The 18,901-nt window shown below is 39.8% G+C and overlaps 1 long non-coding RNA gene across 2 annotated transcripts in view; it reads left to right on the forward strand.

The window, feature by feature from the left end:
- Positions 1-18,901, forward strand: part of LOC133544236 (uncharacterized) — a 204,018-nt gene that overhangs the window by 145,561 nt on the left and 39,556 nt on the right. The window contains exon 7 of one of the 2 annotated variants that reach the window (XR_009804610.1): positions 9,534-9,688. The exons of the other annotated variant lie outside the window; for it this stretch is intronic. This is a non-coding gene — a long non-coding RNA (uncharacterized LOC133544236). Of the gene's footprint in view, positions 1-9,533; positions 9,689-18,901 lie in introns of those variants that run through there. 2 annotated transcript variants of the gene reach the window in all.

The following is an 18,901-nucleotide window of genomic DNA, read 5'->3' on the forward strand; positions in this document are numbered from 1 at the left end:
ATATTTTTCCAATACAAAAAGATTCTGTATTTATTTAATATATAGGATTTCAGCAGGATCTACCCCAGTCTGCTGACATGCTAGCAGAGTAGTAATCGCGATTAGTATTAGTATTCGAATCAATTTTTTCCCACACCCCTAGTGTATGTGTGTGTGTGTGTATATATATATATATATATATATATATATATATATATATATATATATATATATATATATATATATATATATATATATAAAATATGAAATACTTGACTTGGTGAACTCTAGCTGTAAATATACTCCTCGCCTCTTAACCACGCCCCCATCCACACCCCCATCCTCATAGGTAGTTTACCACACATAAGTCGTTCCGGAGTATATGTCGCGGAGTATATAGTCCGAAAAATACGGTATTTGCGATAATTTGAAAGTTGAAGTGAAGTGAATTATATTTACATAGCGCTTTTTCTCTAGTGACTCAAAGCGCTTTATATAGGGAAACCCAATATCTAATTTTTACATTTAAAGCAGTGTGGGTGGCACTGGGAGGAGGTGGGTAAAGTGTCTTGCCCAAGGACACTACAGCAGTGTCAGGACTATAACTTGGATTTATTTTGCTTCTTCGATGCAGAGAATATTTGGGACGAGCCAGGCGTGAACGTGAGTACATGATTAATTTATTTACATACTATAATTTAAAAAAAAGCAAACAAAGGGCGCTCACAAGGAGGTACGAATACTAGGCTACAAAATACAAACATGAAACAAAAACATTTGCTCGATGGCATGAATAATAATGATCTATAAACAAAAACAGCATGATGACATGGTTATGAAAAACTAAAACAAAAAACTTACTGTATCAAAAACAAGGGTTATGAACAGCAAGGTGCGTGGCTGGTGGTCGGGGGCATGAAGGATGTTTAGCATAGTTAGGCAAGCATGTAGCAAGTAGTCTGCATAAGCAAGCAGTAGCAAAGTTCCCAGGCTGATGAACAGAAAACAAATGATTTAAATAGTGACTATGATGATGAAAAACAGGTGCGGGACTGAGGGCAGGGGTGTAACTTGGAGACCAGGTGGAAACTATTGAGACAAACAAAATCAGGAAGTGCAAAACGGGAAACAAGAGTCCAAAAACAAAACATAAACATAATCAAACATAAACTGATTTACAGGCCTGACAGGCAGTGACTAGGATGGCGGAAGCGGGGATTGCACCTGCGACCCTCAAGTTGGTGGCACGGCCGCTCTACCAACCAAGCTATACAGCCCCACAAGTCGCCCCGCGATGAGGTAGCGACTTGTCTAGGGTGTACCCCGCCTTCCGCCCGATTGTAGCTAAGATAAGCACCAGAGCCCCCCGCAATCTCAAAGGGAATAAGCGGTAGGAAATGGATGGATGGGTGGATGAAAGCGCACTAAAATAAGGCATATGTGTTCTTGTCTTTCTTAAAGGGGAACATTATCACAATTTCAAAAGGGTTTAAAAACAATAAAAATCAGTTCCCAGTGGCTTGTTGTATTTTTTGAATTTTTTTTCAAAATTTTACCGGTCCCAGAATATCCCTAAAAAAAAGCTTTAAAGTGCTTGATTTTCGCTATTTGCGATGCGACTATCCATTTCCCTGTGACGTCATACAGTGCTGCCAATGTAAACAAACAATGGCAGATACCACAGCAAGATATAGCAACATAAGCTCGGATTCAGACTCTGATTTCAGCGGCTTAAGCGATTCAACAGATTACGCATGTATTGAAACGGATGGTTGGGGTATGAAAGTATTGAAGAAGAAACTAGAGCTATTGAGCGAATAGCTATTGACGCTATTCATAGCCATAGCATGGTTGAATAGCTGCGTTAGCATCGCCGGTAAAATGTGCGGACCAAACGATCAGGACTTTCGCATCTCGTGACACTGGAGCAACTTAAATCCGTCGATTGGTAAGTGTTTTTTTCGCATTAAATGTGGGTGGAAGGAAACGTAATATAGTTGCAAATGCATCTGCAGGTTATCCATACATCTCTGTGCCATGTCTGCTTTAGCACCGCCGGTAAATAGCATGTTGGCATTGATTAGCTTGCAGTCAACATCAACAAAACTCACCTTTGTGATTTCGTTGACTTTATCGTTGCAAATCATCTGCAGGTTATCCATACATCTCTGTGCCATGTCTGTCATCGCCGGTAAAATGTGGAGACACTTTGGTACATTCGATGGGGTCTGGCGGCAGACACTTTCCCATCTTTCGGCATAGCTCGGTTGGTAGAGTGGCCGTGCCAGCAACTTGAGGGTTGCAGGTTCGATTCCCGCTTCCGCCATCCTAGTCACTGCCGTTGTGTCCTTGGGCAAGACACTTTACCCACCTGCTCCCAGTGCCACCCACACTGGTTTAAATGTAACTTAGATATTGGGTTTCACTATGTAACGCGCTTTGAGTCACTCGAGAAAAGCGCTATATAAATATTTTTCACTTCACTTCATCTTCGGGCCAGTGGTGCAACTTGAATCCCTCCCTGTTAGTGTTGTTACACCCTCCGACAACACACCGACGATGTCTCCAAGGTTCCAAAAAATTGTCAAAAAAACGGAAAATAACAGAACTGAGACCCGGTGTTTGTAATGTGTTGAAAATGAAAATGGCGGCTGTATTACCTCAGAGATGTCACGTTCTGACGTCATTACCACATGAGCGATAAGCAGAAAGGCGTTTAATTCGCCAAAATTCACTCATTTAGAGTTCGGAAATCGGTTAAAAAAATATATGGTCTTTTTTCTGCACCATCAAGGTATATATTGACGCTTACATAGGTCTGGTGATAATGTTCCCCTTTAAGGGTTACTAATAATTAGGTTAGTGTTTTTCATACTAGCCATTGTTCTGTTTGAGTAATTTCACTTAATCAAGCCATTTCTAAGACTCCACACTGCGAAATAATAGTATGCTTTGTGCCGGCATTATGTCAGTTCAATATCAGTATCAGCCAATGCTCAGGGCTCCAGTTTTGGTATCTGAAGGACACCCTTTATGGCTATCCGACAAAAGCCTGAATAATGTTGGGACTTTTGTACCAATAATACCTCATGAAGCCTCTTTCAAATCGCCTAAACATAAGTCTGTGAAAAAGAGTATGGCTGAAAGACGATCTCACAAGAAAACAATTTATGTAAAAATCCTGTGATTTAATTTCTCCTGTCTCGCAAGACAAATGTGGCTGTCTCTGTTTCATGAGCTCTCTTTTATGACAAGGTTTTTTTTTTTTTGCTTCTTCCCCAAAGCCTTGGAACATCCAGTAATTACATCTCACATCTGTCAGCGCCCACCATGCGTTATACATTCAACAATTGCATTAACTCCCAGCGCATTTAGATGAAGAGGACTTCAAAGTGGAATAATTATAAGAAGAATGAGGTCAATCCTATGTTTGATTGGAGATGTCTGCATTGGAAGGACCTGCCTTGTCCGCACTTCTCCACGTCTTCCGCAAATATGGCGCTAATTAGACCGGTCCACTTCTTGGACAAAGCCTTATATACACGTGTTCATTATACCCACTGGTGAAAGTGGAAGAAAATAAGAAGTGGTTCGCCCCTTTACACTGGTGTGCCCTAAATAGGCCTCTCTGCAGTCTAGACCAGACCTGGGCAAATTAAGGCCTGGGGACCACATGCGGCCCGTTGAGCTTTTCAATCTGGCCCGCCGGACATTCCCAAATAGTTTTTTTAGATCTTTAAGATGGAAAGTGTAGTTTCCATTATGATGTGCAGTGATAATTTCTAATGGCCGTAAGTCTTCAACTATACAAAGTACTTCAATGCTTGGAATGATATACTAGTTACTAATCTAATTAGTTGCTATGGTCATCTAATTAGTTACTATGGTAATCTACGTCAGTGGTTCTCAAATGGGGGTACGCGTACCGCTGGGGGTACTTGAAGGTACGCCAAGGGGTACGTGAGATTTTTTGAAAATATTCTAAAAATAACAATTAAAAAATTATTTATACATATATTTATTGAATAATACTTCAACAAAATATGAATGTAAGTTCATAAACTGAAAAGAAATGCAACAATGCGATATTCAGTGTTGACAGCTAGATTTTTTGTGGACATGTCATGGTTTACTAAAAGGAGTGACGGAAAACGGACACCAGAAGGCAGTAATGTTCAATAATTTATTATATATATATATGTATATATATATATATATATATATATATATATGGTAAATATTAGGGGTGTAACGGTACACAAAAAATTCGGTTCGGTACGTACCTCAGTTTAGAGGTCACGGTTCGGTTCATTTTCGGTACAGTAAGAAATCAACAAAATATAAATTTTTTGGGTTATTTATTTACCAAATTTGTAAACAATGGCTTTATCCTTTTAACATTGGGAACACTATAATGATTCTGCCCACGTTAATCCACATTAAACTGCCTCAAGTTGTTGCTTTGATTAAATAAAATGAAAAAACCTTTCTTCTACTTATAAAAAGTTTAACATTAACCAGTTTCCATTGAAACTGTTTGTCAACTCATCATGCTTAGTTTATTTCAGCATTTGGGAAGCCTGTAGTTGACTTTTATTATGTAAATGTTGTATTTTTATTAACATGTGATAGCAGGGACCCTGCTATTCAAAACTAGGCTGCTACATTACTAATGATTCATGTAACTATAGCTGAAAAATAGTACAATTGCAATAGGAGAGACTATTCATCCCTAAACACAATGGATTTCAATGAAATAACAGACGGACAGGGCTTTGCTGCCCCTGAAACACACACACACACACACACACACACACACACACACACACACACACAGAAAAATGAGCTAACGTTACGCTAAAAGCTAATTAGCCTTTATCTCAAGCCTATACTGTGAGCGAGCTGAGCTGCAGTTTAAGTTTCAAGAAGGTCAACGGGCTCATAGTGATGTTTGTAATAGTTGTGATTGGGAAGTGTTTAGTATAATTTGGGTAGAGTACGCTCCTCTCCTGCTGGACGAATATCTCTGCTCGACGCTAAAGCATTGACTACATCGTTCTGAAGTCTGAATACACACTGCTGATTGGCTGTTACATCGCTCTGAATACGCTCTGCTGATTGGCTTTGTATGTAACCAATCAGATGGTTGTGTGGGCGGGACAATTAGGCAGAGACAGAGGCAGAAAGCAGAGCAGCTTGTGAAAGACTTCTGCTTCCGAACTTATTCGGTACGCCCGCGTGCCGAAGTGAAACCCTCGTATCAAAACGGTTCGATACAAATACACGTACCGTTACACCCCTAGTAAATATATATAATAAGAATACTGAACAATACTAACGACTAAAACCAAGGAAATGAAGTGTGACAAAAACTCAAGAGTGTATGGTGTAAGACTAAGTGTGTAAATTAACTGAAGTGTGTGTTACCAAGTGTTGTATAGAGCGAAGGAACAAGACAGTCCGAGAGGCAGGCAGGTGATCATTCAGGGCAGGAGAGAAAAGGCAAGATCCGTGTTCAGGCGAAGGCCGGGAATCGGGGAAGGCAGTCCAAAAACACGGGGAAACAACAGACAATCTCGAATAGGGAAGACTCTGCGGTAAAGCAACACGGACGTCAGAATCACGGAGGGAAACACAACAACGGTCAGCGAACATCAGGCTTATGGTACACCATTTGAGAACTAAGTTCCCGCGCCGATGCTTGGGTCCACTGGTCCCTTTTATACAGCTTATCGTCATCAGTCACAGGTGTGCAGGTCGACTGATCGTCTGCAGGCTTGAAGTTGCGTGGGCGTGCTGCAATCAGCGTGAGCGGGGGCGTGTCCTGGTGCGCTGTGACCGGGTCCTCTGGGTGGTCCCACAGCGGGGGGAGACGCAGACTGCGCAAATGCCACAACACATGTCCCATAAATATTGATATTAAAGATTCCTTTTTTTGTGAAGAAGTGTTTAAAATGAAGTTCATGAATCCAGATGGATCTCTATTACAATCCCCAAAGAGGGCTTTTTAAGATGATGATTACTTTTATGTGTAGAAATCTATTTATAATTGAATCACTTGTTTATTTTTCAACAAGTTTTTGGTTGGGGCTTCACGGTGGTAGAGGGGTTAGTGCGTCTGCCTCACAATACGAAGGTCCTGCAGTCCTGGGTTCAAATCCAGGCTCGGGATCTTTCTGTGTGGAGTTTGCATGTTCTCCCCGTGAATGCGTGGGTTCCCTCCGGGTACTCCGGCTTCCTCCCACTTCCAAAGACATGCACCTGGGGATAGGTTGATTGGCAACACTAAGTTGGCCCTAGTGTGTGAATGTGAGTGTGAATGTTGTCTGTCTATCTGTGTTGGCCTTGCGTTGAGGTGGCGACTTGTCCAGGGTGTACCCCGCCTTCCGCCCTATTGTAGCTGAGATAGGCGCCAGCGCCCCCCGCGACCCCAAAAGGGAATAAGCGGTAGAAAAATGGATGGATGGATGGAAGTTTTGGGTTATTTTTGTATCTTTTTTTCCTAATAGTTCAAGAAATGAGCAATATTTTGCACATGCGATTTAATAAATCAGAAACTGATGACATAGTGCTGTATTATACTTCTTTATCTCTTTTTTTTCAACCAAATATTCTTTGTTTTGATTAGTGAGCACTTGAATTTAAAAAATGTTCACTGAAAAAAAGGTTGAGAACCACTGATATGGAGAATAGAATAGAATAGAATAGAAAGTACTTTATTGATCCCTGGGGGAAATTCAGCAAATATCTGATATATTTTAGGTGAGTTTATTTTGTACCCTTTACGTTCATATTTCACTGTTTAACATTTTTGTTGCGTTTCACTTGATTGTAAAATATGTTGATTGAAAGGGGGTGTGACGATCATATATTGTTAATATTCAGTGTTTTATCGTTGATAGAAAAATGAAAAATTCCATTACGTTTTTTTTAAGTCGGTCTGTCGTAACGTTTTTAGCATTCAATCAGTCATTATTGTGAGGTTTTGCATTAGTGTTCCTGAAAATAGACACATTTTTTTTCTCTAAATAATTGCCCAGGCCTGGTCTAGACTCGTGTATGACTGCAGTTTAATTGAAGAAGATTGTGTTTTCCCCGTAGTGTATTTTTAATGATTGTACATGCTGACAGCAAAAGTGGAGGAGAAGGAATAAAGTGGATTAGAAGCTGACATTGGAAAAGCGAGGCTCAAACAGATAGCAGCCTGATTTAGGTGTTCTGAGAAGGTCATAGTGTGAGGGTTGTTGTGTGCATACGTTTGAACATGCTATTGACAAAGACTGTGACTGTGCACCCGCAGCTACTCCATATCTTGCTCATAATGGCCACCATCATGTCAAGCCATTCAAACCCGCCACCTCGTTCCCGCGACCCCATTTCAATCTGAACTCGCCGTAATAGAGTTTGCTATCACAAGCACCCGAAGTGGTACTTTTCTCCCGCCAGCCAATCTCTTTAGCTCCGTGTTTTTACACCGTCTCTAGGCGCGGGTCGAGGTCAACAATGAAACTCCTGCGGCTTACGTTGAACCCATAACCCCTCTTTTCCCACTCAATCCCCACAGACACACTAAGACCTACAGTACCTTGAGCGTGGGCTGACCCGTGTCGGATCATTGGAGCGCCACGGTGTCAACAACCTCTTCATGCTACATGTAGGGGTGACTAACTTTGGGCATCCCAGTGGAGGCATGTTCTATTTTGTTGGATTTTGATTGTGGCTCGCCATGCTGGTGCTGACAAGAAAGCATACAACCTGCTGGGGTTTGGGTTTGAACAATCCTACTTGTATACCACAGAAAAAGACCAACACGATTTTCCTGTTCCATTTTTGGTAGGAAAGTTCTTACCACTGCTTAAATCCAACACGGTCTGGTTTATTTACATTTCAAATAGGTCCACATACAGAAAATGTCTTTGTAGTACAAACCCCGTTTCCATATGAGTTGGGAAATTGTGTTAGATGTAAATATAAACGGAATACAATGATTTACAAATCCTTTTCAACCCATATTCAGTTGAATATGCTACAAAGACAACATAGTTGATGTTCAAACTCATAAACTTAATTTTTTTGCAAATAATAATTAACTTAGAATTTCATGGCTGCAACACATGCCAAAGTAGTTGGGAAAGGGCATGTTCACCACTGTGTTACATCACCTTTTCTTTTAACAACACTCAAAAGTTTGGGAACTGAGGAAACTAATTGTTGAAGCTTTGAAAGTGGAATTAGTTCCCATTCTTGTTTTATGTAGAGCTTCAGTCGTTTAACAGTCCGGGGTCTCCGATGTCTTATTTTAAGCTTCATAATGCGCCACACATTTTCAATGAGAGACAGGTATGCACTCTTTTTTTACGAAGTCCACGCTGTTGTAACACGTGCTGAATGTGGCTTGGCATTGTCTTGCTGAAATAAGCAGGGGCGTCCATGAAAAAGACTGCGCTTAGATGGCAGCTTATGTTGTTCCTTTCAGCATTAATGGTGCCTTCACAGATGTGTAAGTTAGTTACCCATGCCTTGGGCACTAATGCACCCCCATACCATCACAGATGCTGGCTTTTTGAACTTTGCGTCGATAACAGTTTGGATGGTTCGCTTCCCCTTTGGTCCGGATGACACGATGTCGAATATTTCCACAATCAATTTGAAATGTGGACTCGTCAGACCACGGAACACTTTTCCACTTCACATCAGTCCATCCTAGATGATCTTAGGCCCAGATACGCAGGAGGTGTTTCTGGATGTTGTTGATAAATGGCTTTTGCTTTGCATAGTCAAGCTTTAACTTGCACTTGTTGTCAATCAGCCCGCTCCTATTTGCACCTGCTTTTGTCCTCCAGTCAGTGCTGGATTATTGTTGCTCTTGTCGTTGCTACTTGTCGTATCATATCGTGTCAATGCAGCGTTGCGGTGAGCTATATTTGATAGTGGTTTGTAGCTTATTGTCTTTTGTTCCCTGCTTCCAAGTTTGTTTTCATATTATAAGTACGACTTCTGTTTCTTGCTTGATACCTGCTAGCTTCCACGCTAGGCCTTTTTGTTTGTTATGCGCCTCGTGCGCGCTTTTTGTTGTACCTTTTTGTTTGTTTTTGTCTTAGTGTTTTAAATTAAATCATGTTTTCCTGCAAAATGCCAACCTCCTTCTCTGCATCTTGGGGTTCGTCACCGACTAACTCTGACAGAATAATCCAGCCCTGACTGGAGGACAAAAGCAGGTACAAATAGGAGCGGGCTGATTGACACCAGGTGTGGCCACGTGCCAATCAGCCGCAGCTGAGGAGAAACAGCACACAGGGGGAAAAAAAACTGGAAACAAACAAAATAAGAGGGCTGACAGGAACTAAAAACAGGAAATACTAAACACACGCAGAGGAAAAACTAAAACACAAACAAACTGTCAGTGGCAAGCCTGAAAATATGGCTATGTCAACGTTTTGGGTTGCCGACCCCTGGGCTATAACATCTCAACATCAGTTTCCGTACAAACCCTGATCGGGACACCACTAATGTCTGTAGACTTTCTGTCTAATTGAATAGTTTTGTACTTGCAGATGGAGGAAGGGGAGAAAAAGGAATGAGGTGACTTAGAATTGGGCGGCGTGACTCCAACGGTAGAGCAGCCACGGCAACGTCTTGGTCACAGCTGTTGTCCACCCGCCTGATTACAAACATGTCAAAATACCCTCATGTTGTCAGGACCGCAGTGAGGTAAATAACCGGTGCATGGCTTGAAACCTTGTTTAATTTCCTGTCATTATTCTTATTGTATTGTTTCGGTGTAGAAAAGATGCAAAGCGTGTAATGAAATCCCGCAGAATACCATCATAGAGGAAGCGCCGTCATCACACGTGCGTAACATATTAGATCATCTCCCCATCTAACTGGTAATAAGTGTATTTATGTCAAATGGTTCCCTCTGATGTTTCCAGAGTGCACTCTGGGACCACGTTGCATCCATGTAAACTTCTGGTCTCTCGGCAACCACGTTATTATACTACAAACCCCGTTTCCATATGAGTTGGGAAATTGTGTTTAAAGTAAATATAAACAGAATACAATGATTTGCGAATCCTTTTCAACCCATATTCATTTGAATGCACCACAAAGACAAGATATTTGATGTTCGAACTCATTATTTTTTTTTTTTTTTTTTTTTTTGCAAATAATTATTAACTTAGAATTTCTTGGCTGCAACACGTGCCAAAGTAGTTGGGAAAGGGCATGTTCACCACTGTGTTCCATCACCTTTTCTTTTAACAACACTCAATAAACGTTTGGGAACTGAGGAAACTAATTGAAGCTTTGAAAGTAGAATTCTTTCCCATTCTTGTTTTATGTAGAGCTTCAGTCGTTCAACAGTCCGGGGTCTCTGCTGTCGTATTTTACGCTTCATAATGCGCCACACATTTTCAAAGGGAGACAGGTCTGGACTCCAGGTGGGCCAGGAAAGTACCCGCACTCTTTTGTTACGAAGCCACACTGTTGTAACACGTGCAAAATGTGGTTGGGCATTGTCTTGCTGAAATAAGCAGGGGCGTCCATGAAAAAGATGGCGCTTGGATGGCAGCATATGTTGTTCCAAAACCTGTATGTGGCTTTCAGCATTAATGGTGCCTTCACAGATGTGTAAGGTACCCATGCCTTGGGCACCCCCATACCATCGCAGATGCTGGCTTTTTTAACTTTGCGTCGATAACAGTCTGGATGGTTCGCTTCCCCTTTGGTCCGGATGACACTATGTCGAATATTTCCAAAAACAATTTGAAATGTGCACCCGTCAGACTACAGAACACTTTTCCACTTTGCATCAGTCCATCTTAGATGATCTCGGGCCCAGAGAAGCCGGTGTCGTTTCTGGATGTTGTTGATAAATGGCTTTTGCTTTGCAAAGTCAAGCTTTAACTTGCACTTACAAATGTAGCGACAAACTGTATTTAGTGACAGTGGTTTTCTGACGTGTTCCTGAGCCCATGTAGTGATATTCCATAGAGATTGATGTCGGTTTTTGATACAGTGGGATTGACCGTCACGGTCATTCAATGTTGATTTTTGGCCATGCTGCTTACGTGGAGTGATTTCTCCAGATTCTCTGAACCTTTTGATGATATTATGGACCGTAGATGTTGAAATCCCTAAATTTCTTGCAATTGCACTTTGAGAAACGTTGTTCTTGAACTGTTTGACTATTTGCTCACGCAGTTGTGGACAAAGGGGTGTACCTCACCCCATCCTTTCTTGTGAAAGACTGAGCATTTTTTGGGAAGCTGTTTTTATACACACTCATGGCACCCACCTGTTCCCAATTAGCCTGCACACCTGCGGGATGTTCCAAATAAGTGTTTGATGAGCATTCCTCAACTTTATCAGTATTTATTTCCACTTTTCCCAACCTTCTTCGTCACGTGTTGCTGGCATTTGCAAAAAAAAAAAGTTTATCAGTTTGAACATCAAATATGTTGACTTTGTAGCATATTCAACTGAATATGGGTTGAAAATTATTTGCAAATCATTGTATTCCGTTTATATTTACATCTAACACAATTTCCCAACTCATATGGAAACGGGGTTTGTACGTTACGTGCTTGAGGATTATTTGTGCCATGCCATGACCATTAGCTCCATTTTTGGTTCTTGCAAAAACCCTCGTGCTGAGCGGCGACAGGCAAAGGGTAACAGCGAGATTTTTAGAGACTATACAGTAGGGACAACCAGATTCTTGCTTTAACTCCAAACAAAACCATTGACTCCGTTTTCCCCGAGCAGGGTGCAAATTACAAATATAACCTTATGAAAACATCTCATCCTTGTGTTGGTTACCGACCACGCACAGGCGTTATTGAAAGGGCCGAATTGGAAAATTTAATTGCTGATTTCATTTAGACAAGTGGGCTAAATAGCTTAGAGAGCAGCAACACTCAATGTCTGGCTCAATTGTCTCACAGTCAGAAGTCCTTAGAGCAAGTAAAATATCCTTCTGGGCTTTGGCTGCGGTTTTTCAAGTTTAGGAAAGATTTAAATATTTATTCAATCATATGTTGACCTTAAGACGTGCTGTAAAACCTGAATCCCGGGAAGACGTTACAAGATGTTGATGTGTCTGGGGAATCTTTCAGATTATAGGAATCAACCCTGGTAATGGGGGCAAAAATTAAGTTTCTGGTCAATTTTCAGGGCCCAAAATGCCCCACTTTTTAAGTAGTCAGGAACCAGGAAACTTTAATTTAGTTTATGTGAGCACGCTACTCTACAAACACTTTATTTTGGTCCTGTCCAGGTACTCAGGCAAATCAAAAATATTGATGTAGATGCCCATATCGGCTGCACAGATTTACTTTACAAAAGAGAAGTGTGGGATACATTTCTTGTTCCCTTTGGACTTGATTCTCACGGTTACATTAGATCCACAATGGATTGGACTTTCACAATATCATGTTAGATCCGCTCGACATCCATTGCTTGTCACGATCCGTTACTCGGATCATGGCATATTCTGGTTTTGTTCTGTTTTGTATATCACATCTTGTTTGTTATTTGACTTCCTTATTTCCTGGTGGCACTTCCTGTTTTGTTCCGTTGCCTGGTTACGTATTTGTGTCACCTGCCTTGTGTTTCTCACGCGCACCTGCTTTTTGATTACCTTCCTATTTAAGCCTGCCTTTATTTGCCATTCGGCTTCTCAGTGTAAATTTGCGTATCATGCAACCACTGACGTCGCTATACCGCTTTGTGGTAAAGTACCTTTTGAACTCGTTAGCTTCCACGCTATTACTCCGTTGTATTTATTTCTCTAGCTCACATGCTAGCGTCTTTAGTTCTGTCCAGCTCACATGCTAGTTCTGTTGTTTTTTGTCTCTAGTACCTTTTGTGCAAGTTTTCTTTTCCTAGTCTGTTTTGTAGTTTAATAAATCATCATTCTTACTTTCACGTTGTGTTCCATTCCGCATTGCATCAACGAGAGAATGCAACTATGCCAGCTAAGCGTCACAGAAATGACAATGAGCAAAATTTCACTACAAATGGAGCAATACAAATACCAATATAAATAGCACTATTGATAATGAAAAATAACAATAATTTACCTCTTATCAACAATGCTATTGTTTCAAATGCAACAATACATACATGTAATGATAACTTAAAATACAAAATAAAGCAGATAAATGGAGGGGAAGAAAGAGAAGCTAACTATATTAACCTTGTAGATTGTTATGGTAACAATAGGTTAAGCTTTGTCAGTGTGCCATGTGTTACTGAGTTTCCCCTAGGGCAGGGGTCGGCAACCCAAAATGTTGAAAGAGCCATATTAGACAAAACATACAAAAACAAATCCGTCTAGAGCCGCAAAAAATATAAGCCATCTTACATACATATAATGTGTCATTAGATATAAATTGAATTAAGAGGACTTAAAGGAACCTAAATGAACTCGAATATAGTTACAAATGAGGCATAATGATGCAATAGCATGTTAGCATCGATTAGCTTGCAGTAATGCACTGACCAAAAATGTTTGATTAGCACTCCACACAAGTCAATAACATCAAAACTCACCCGTGTGTATTCATGCACAACGTCAAAAGTTTGGTGGACAAAATGAGACATAAAAAGAAGTGGCACAAAACACGTCTTAGAAAGTCGGAGAAAGTTATACATGTAAACAAGCTACGGTGAGTTCAAGGATGGCCAAAATTAGTAAGACAAAACGGCGTTCGCAAAATTCTCGAATCAGTGAAGCATGTTTAAAGGCCTACTGAAACCCACTACTACCGACCACGCAGTCTGATAGTTTATATATCAATGATGAAATATTAACATTGCAACACATGCCAATACGGCCTTTTTAGTTTACTAAATTGCAATTTTAAATTTCCCGCGAGGTATCCTGTTGAAAACGTTGCGGAATGATGACTCGTATGATGATGCGTGCGCGTGACGTCACCGGTGGTAGCGGACATGTTCTCCCAGCACTGATCACGGCTAAAAGGAGTCTGTTTTCACCACATAATTCCACAGTATTCTGGACATCTGTGTTGCTGAATCTTTTGCAATTTGTTCAATTAATAATGGAGACTACAAATAAGAAAGATGTTGGTGGAAAGCGGTGTATTGCAGCCGGCTGTAGCAACACAAACACAGCCGGTGTTTGTTTGTTGTGAAGCTTTAATACGGAACAGAGCGGTCAAGCGAACACTGTTCTCTACCACATGTCGACCGGCAGGTTTCGGTGAGAAAATTGTGGTAATAAGTCGGCTCTTCGCGTAAACATGAGCGGAGCTTGTGTCGTTCCTTCTGCAGCTGTCAAAGAGGCAGCTGCGACTTTCTTGGCTCCTCCATGGGTTCTCTCAGAGAAACTGGCGGTCACCACACCCCTCCGACTTTCAGGTATGACTATATAATCTCACTAAAACACTAGTAACACTATAAGCAGATAAGGGATTTTCCAGTTGAAGCTCAACTCTTACGATATAGAAAAAGGTATCCACACTTTTCCTACTTATGCAAAAAATCATAAATTTTGTTTTACCATTATTCTACAATATTCTATTTCAGTGGTTCTCAAATGGAGGTACGCGTACCCCTGGGGGTACTTGAAGGTATGCCAAGGGGTACGTGAGATTTTTTTTTTAATATTCTAAAAGTAGCAACAATTCAAAAATCCTTTATAAATATATTTATTGAATAATACTTCGACAAAATATGAATGTAAGTTCATAAACTGTGAAAAGAAATGCAACGATGCAATATTCAGTGTTGACAGCTGGATTTTTTTGTGGACATGTTCCATAAATATTGATGTTAAAGATTTCTTTTTTTGTGAAGAAATGTTTGGAATTAAGTTCATGAATCCAAATGGAACTTTATTACAATCCCCAAAGAGGGCACTTTAAGTTGATGATTACTTCTGTGTAGAAATCTTTATTTATAATTGAATCACTTGTTTATTTTTCAACAAGGTTAATTATGGAAGACAAATAATTAATAAATCAGAAACTGATGACATAGTGCTGTATTTTACTTCTTTATCTCTTTTTTTCAACCAAAAAATGCTTTGCTCTGATTAGGGAGGTACTTGAATTAAAAAAATGTTCACAGGGGGTACATCACTGAAAAATGGTTGAGAACCACTGCATTAAACCATGGTTTAATATTGATGAATTAGTTTTTAACCACCTTGGTTACTTCATTTATATTTAGTCCTGAATAAAATAAGGCTGTGTCATCTGCAAATTAAATACACTTTAACAGTTTAGAAACCCTTCGTGATATCCTTGACATGCATGAGAAACAACACAGGTCCAAGGACCGATCCTTGTGGAACTCCACAGTTGATATGTAAGGCAGACTTCCAATTGTTAACTTCCGCAAACTGTTTTCTGTCCCTCAGGTAACTTTTGACCCAGTCATGACCTACATCTTATTCCATATTTATACAATTTAACCAATAGTATTTCATGACAAAGCCCATCAAAACACTTTTGAAGGTCTACCAAAATACTTACCAAGAATTGCAGTTGAACGATTGGGACAGGACCTATGTTGACTATTGCTTAAAATATCATAATTACTTATTACATTCATGGTTCAGTAATTGAATATATGAGGCTCTTTATAAATGTCATGTTCATGTCTAAATAATCATTTGAGGTCTTATTCGGATATAACTTGTCTATCAAGAAAAATACTATAGATATTATTATTGTTGTTTACATGATAGTATCAAGTTTAACTTTTGGTATTTGTTCAGCCAAAGTAGGGCCGATGTTAACAAAAAATGTATGGACGGAGTTTTTTTTAGTCCAAAGAGGCAAAACTAAATGGTACAGATTTAGTTTTGTCCCAGCTGCCATCACAGAACTAAATAAGCTGTCGTACCTATGATGTTTGCATGTATTGCCTATATTGCAATCTACACTTCTAATATGTTTTTTTATTCTGGTTTATCCCAAATTTTATCTGATTGGGATTTGATATTTGTTATCCTTTTTATGGGGAACTTTGAGTACATGTACTATTTTGTGATCTTGGCAATGTTTGTGATGCTTGTGATGTGGTAGGTCTTTGTATTGCATATCAAAGAGGTTACTTTCTCTGTATGTTTAAATCAGGCCTTGGAAATTATTGTTCCTCAGGGGTCCAAACTTAGAAAAAAAAATGGTGTTTGACAGCCGGTATATCTATTTTTAGGAACAATAATACAAAACCTCACAATAATGTCTGATTGAATGTGTCATAGATAGATAGATAGTACTTTATTGGTTCTTTCAGGAAAATGACTAGGACTATGGTGTGGTTTGTTTTCCTGTGGTGCAAAGCATTATTATTAATTCGATAAAAAGAAACAAATTAAAGGCGCTCTCAGCAGAGGTTCAAAAACTTGGCTAAGAAAACAAAACTATCCAGAGGCAAAACTATGGACATAAAACAAAACTTACAAACTATGACATGTATAACGAAAATGTACTTGGACCGAGAAAGAGCATGGACCATCGGCATGGATAACATGGGTGTGTATGAGGTGATAGAGGGTGATGTCGCCAACCTGACTGACTGGCAACTACAGGCTTAAAAAAATTACGTGGTGATTGACGACAGGTGCATGAATCCAAGTGAATCAGGTGTGTGACATGAGGACAGGTGAAAACTAATGGGTTGTCATGGAAACAAAACAATGGAGTGAAAAAACAGGAACTAATGGAGTCTTGAAGTAACATAACACAACTAAACAAAACATGATCACAAAGACATGACAGAATGCTAAAAATGTTAGGGAATTTTAATTTGTTTTACTGAACGAGACACCCAGAATGTACATGAAAATAATGTGGATTTTCAAATATTAACTATGAGCAATAAAACACTGAATATTGACAACATCTGAACGTCACACCCCCTCCCGATCGACATATTTTGCAATCAAGCAAAATGCAACAAACAAAGAGAAATATAACAAAAAAAAACACCTACAATCTGATTTTCTTGTTGAAATTTGTTGTAAAAATCTCCTTCCGTGTCTGTCCCTGACACCTGCATTGCAGGCTGGCCGGTCTGGAAATAGTCCATGGAAAGGCTTCCCACCCACACTGCTTGGTGCCTCGTCTGAGCTACTAGATTACCATAGTAACTAGTATATAAAGCAAAAGTGCAGATTCCAACCACTAAAATACTTTTTATAGTTCAAGACGTACAGTCATTTGAAAACATGGTCCGGTTTAAATGGATGTCCTGATCTAGCTGGCAGCAAAACAAGTTTACCTTCAAGTACTAACAAAGTAACCTAACCTAATTAAAAGGATTTACTATAGTATGTTTGTCATGTACTTCCTTGTTAAAAAAGTTTGGTATTTTAGGTTTGTTTTTTTATGAACCCTGTTAATTATGCCCCATGTACTTTTTTCAATTATACCCGTGAAATTATAGCACTTTTAGTTCTCGGAACTGCAGTTAACAAGAACTAAAAAGTTACGGAACATCTGGCGGACCAGAGGCTTAGGATGACCAGATGTTGCTGTTTCCCTCGAAATGGCCACTTTTTGGGGGAAAAAAAGTCCAGCTGGGATTTCAAACTCATCTGCGACTTCAATATCTCAGTTAGTCAGCATTTAATTCTCCTCAGGCTGTGGCTCAGTTTTCTGTTTATTTTGTGCTTGCCTGTGGTCTGAGAGGACTTTCATTGGCTGACTTTTTATTAATAATCAGGCAAGCAGTGGACGGTCTGCATGTCACTCATTGCAGCAACACTAATGAGCGGAAGACATTGCTTTTGTTGTAGTTCAGGGGTCGGCAACCCAAAACGTTGAAAGAGCCAAATTGGACTTGGGCTGTTTTCCCGAGGTGCAAAGCGAATGGAGTGGAAACGGCGTGAAGGTAGACATCTTTATTTTAACACTAAAACTAAAAACAGGAGCCAACAAAAGCGCGCACAACGGCGGTACAAAAAAACTGGGCAATGAAACAATAGACTAGCACAAAGGCAATTAACTATAAACATGAAACAAAAACGTGCACTGTGGCATAAATAACAAGAAAACTTACTGTGACAAGGGTATGAGAAAAGCAGCATGGATATCATGGGTGCAGGAGGTGATGTTGCCAGGCTGACTACCTGGTAACTGTGGCTTAAATAATAACAGTGATTGAACAGGTGCGTGACATGACAGGTGAAACTAATAAGTTGCTATGGTAACAAAACAAGGAAGTGCAGTAACAGAAACTTATTGTCCAAAAATTAAAACCAAACATGACAAAAACCAAACATGATCCCATGGGCGTGACAAGTAATCTGTCTAGAGCCGCAAAAAACTAAAAGACTTATACACAATCGTGGTCAAAAGTTTACATACACTTGTAAAGAACATAATGTCGTGGCTGTCTTGAGTTTCCAATATTTTCTACAACTTTTACTTTTTGTGATAGAGTGATTGGAGCACATACTTGTTCGTCACAAAAAACATTCATGAAGTTTGGTTCTTTTATTAATTTATTATGAGTCTACTGATAATGTGACCAAATCCGCTGGTTCAAAAGTATACATACAGCAATGTTAATATTTGGTTAGATGTCCCTTGGCAAGTTTCACTGCAATAAGGCACTTTTGGTAGCCATCCACAAGCTTCTGGTTGAATTTTGGACCACTCCTTTTGACAAAATTGGTGTAGTTCAGCTAAATGTCTTGGTTTTCTGACATGAAGACTTTTCTGCAGAAGGTCTTATTTTTGTCCATGTGATGTCAGATGGAACAAAAATTGAGCTGTTTGGCCACATTTCACAGCAATAAGTTTGGAGTAGAAAAGGTGAGGCTTTCAATCCCAGGAACACCAATCATACCATTAAGCCTGGTGGTGGTAGTATTATGCTCTGGGCCTTTTTTGTTGCCGATGGAACTGGTGCTTTACAGAGAGTAAATGGAACAATGAAAAAG

The sequence above is a fragment of the Nerophis ophidion genome, linkage group LG27 (genome assembly GCF_033978795.1).
Source record: "Nerophis ophidion isolate RoL-2023_Sa linkage group LG27, RoL_Noph_v1.0, whole genome shotgun sequence".
Taxonomy (NCBI): domain Eukaryota; kingdom Metazoa; phylum Chordata; class Actinopteri; order Syngnathiformes; family Syngnathidae; genus Nerophis; species Nerophis ophidion.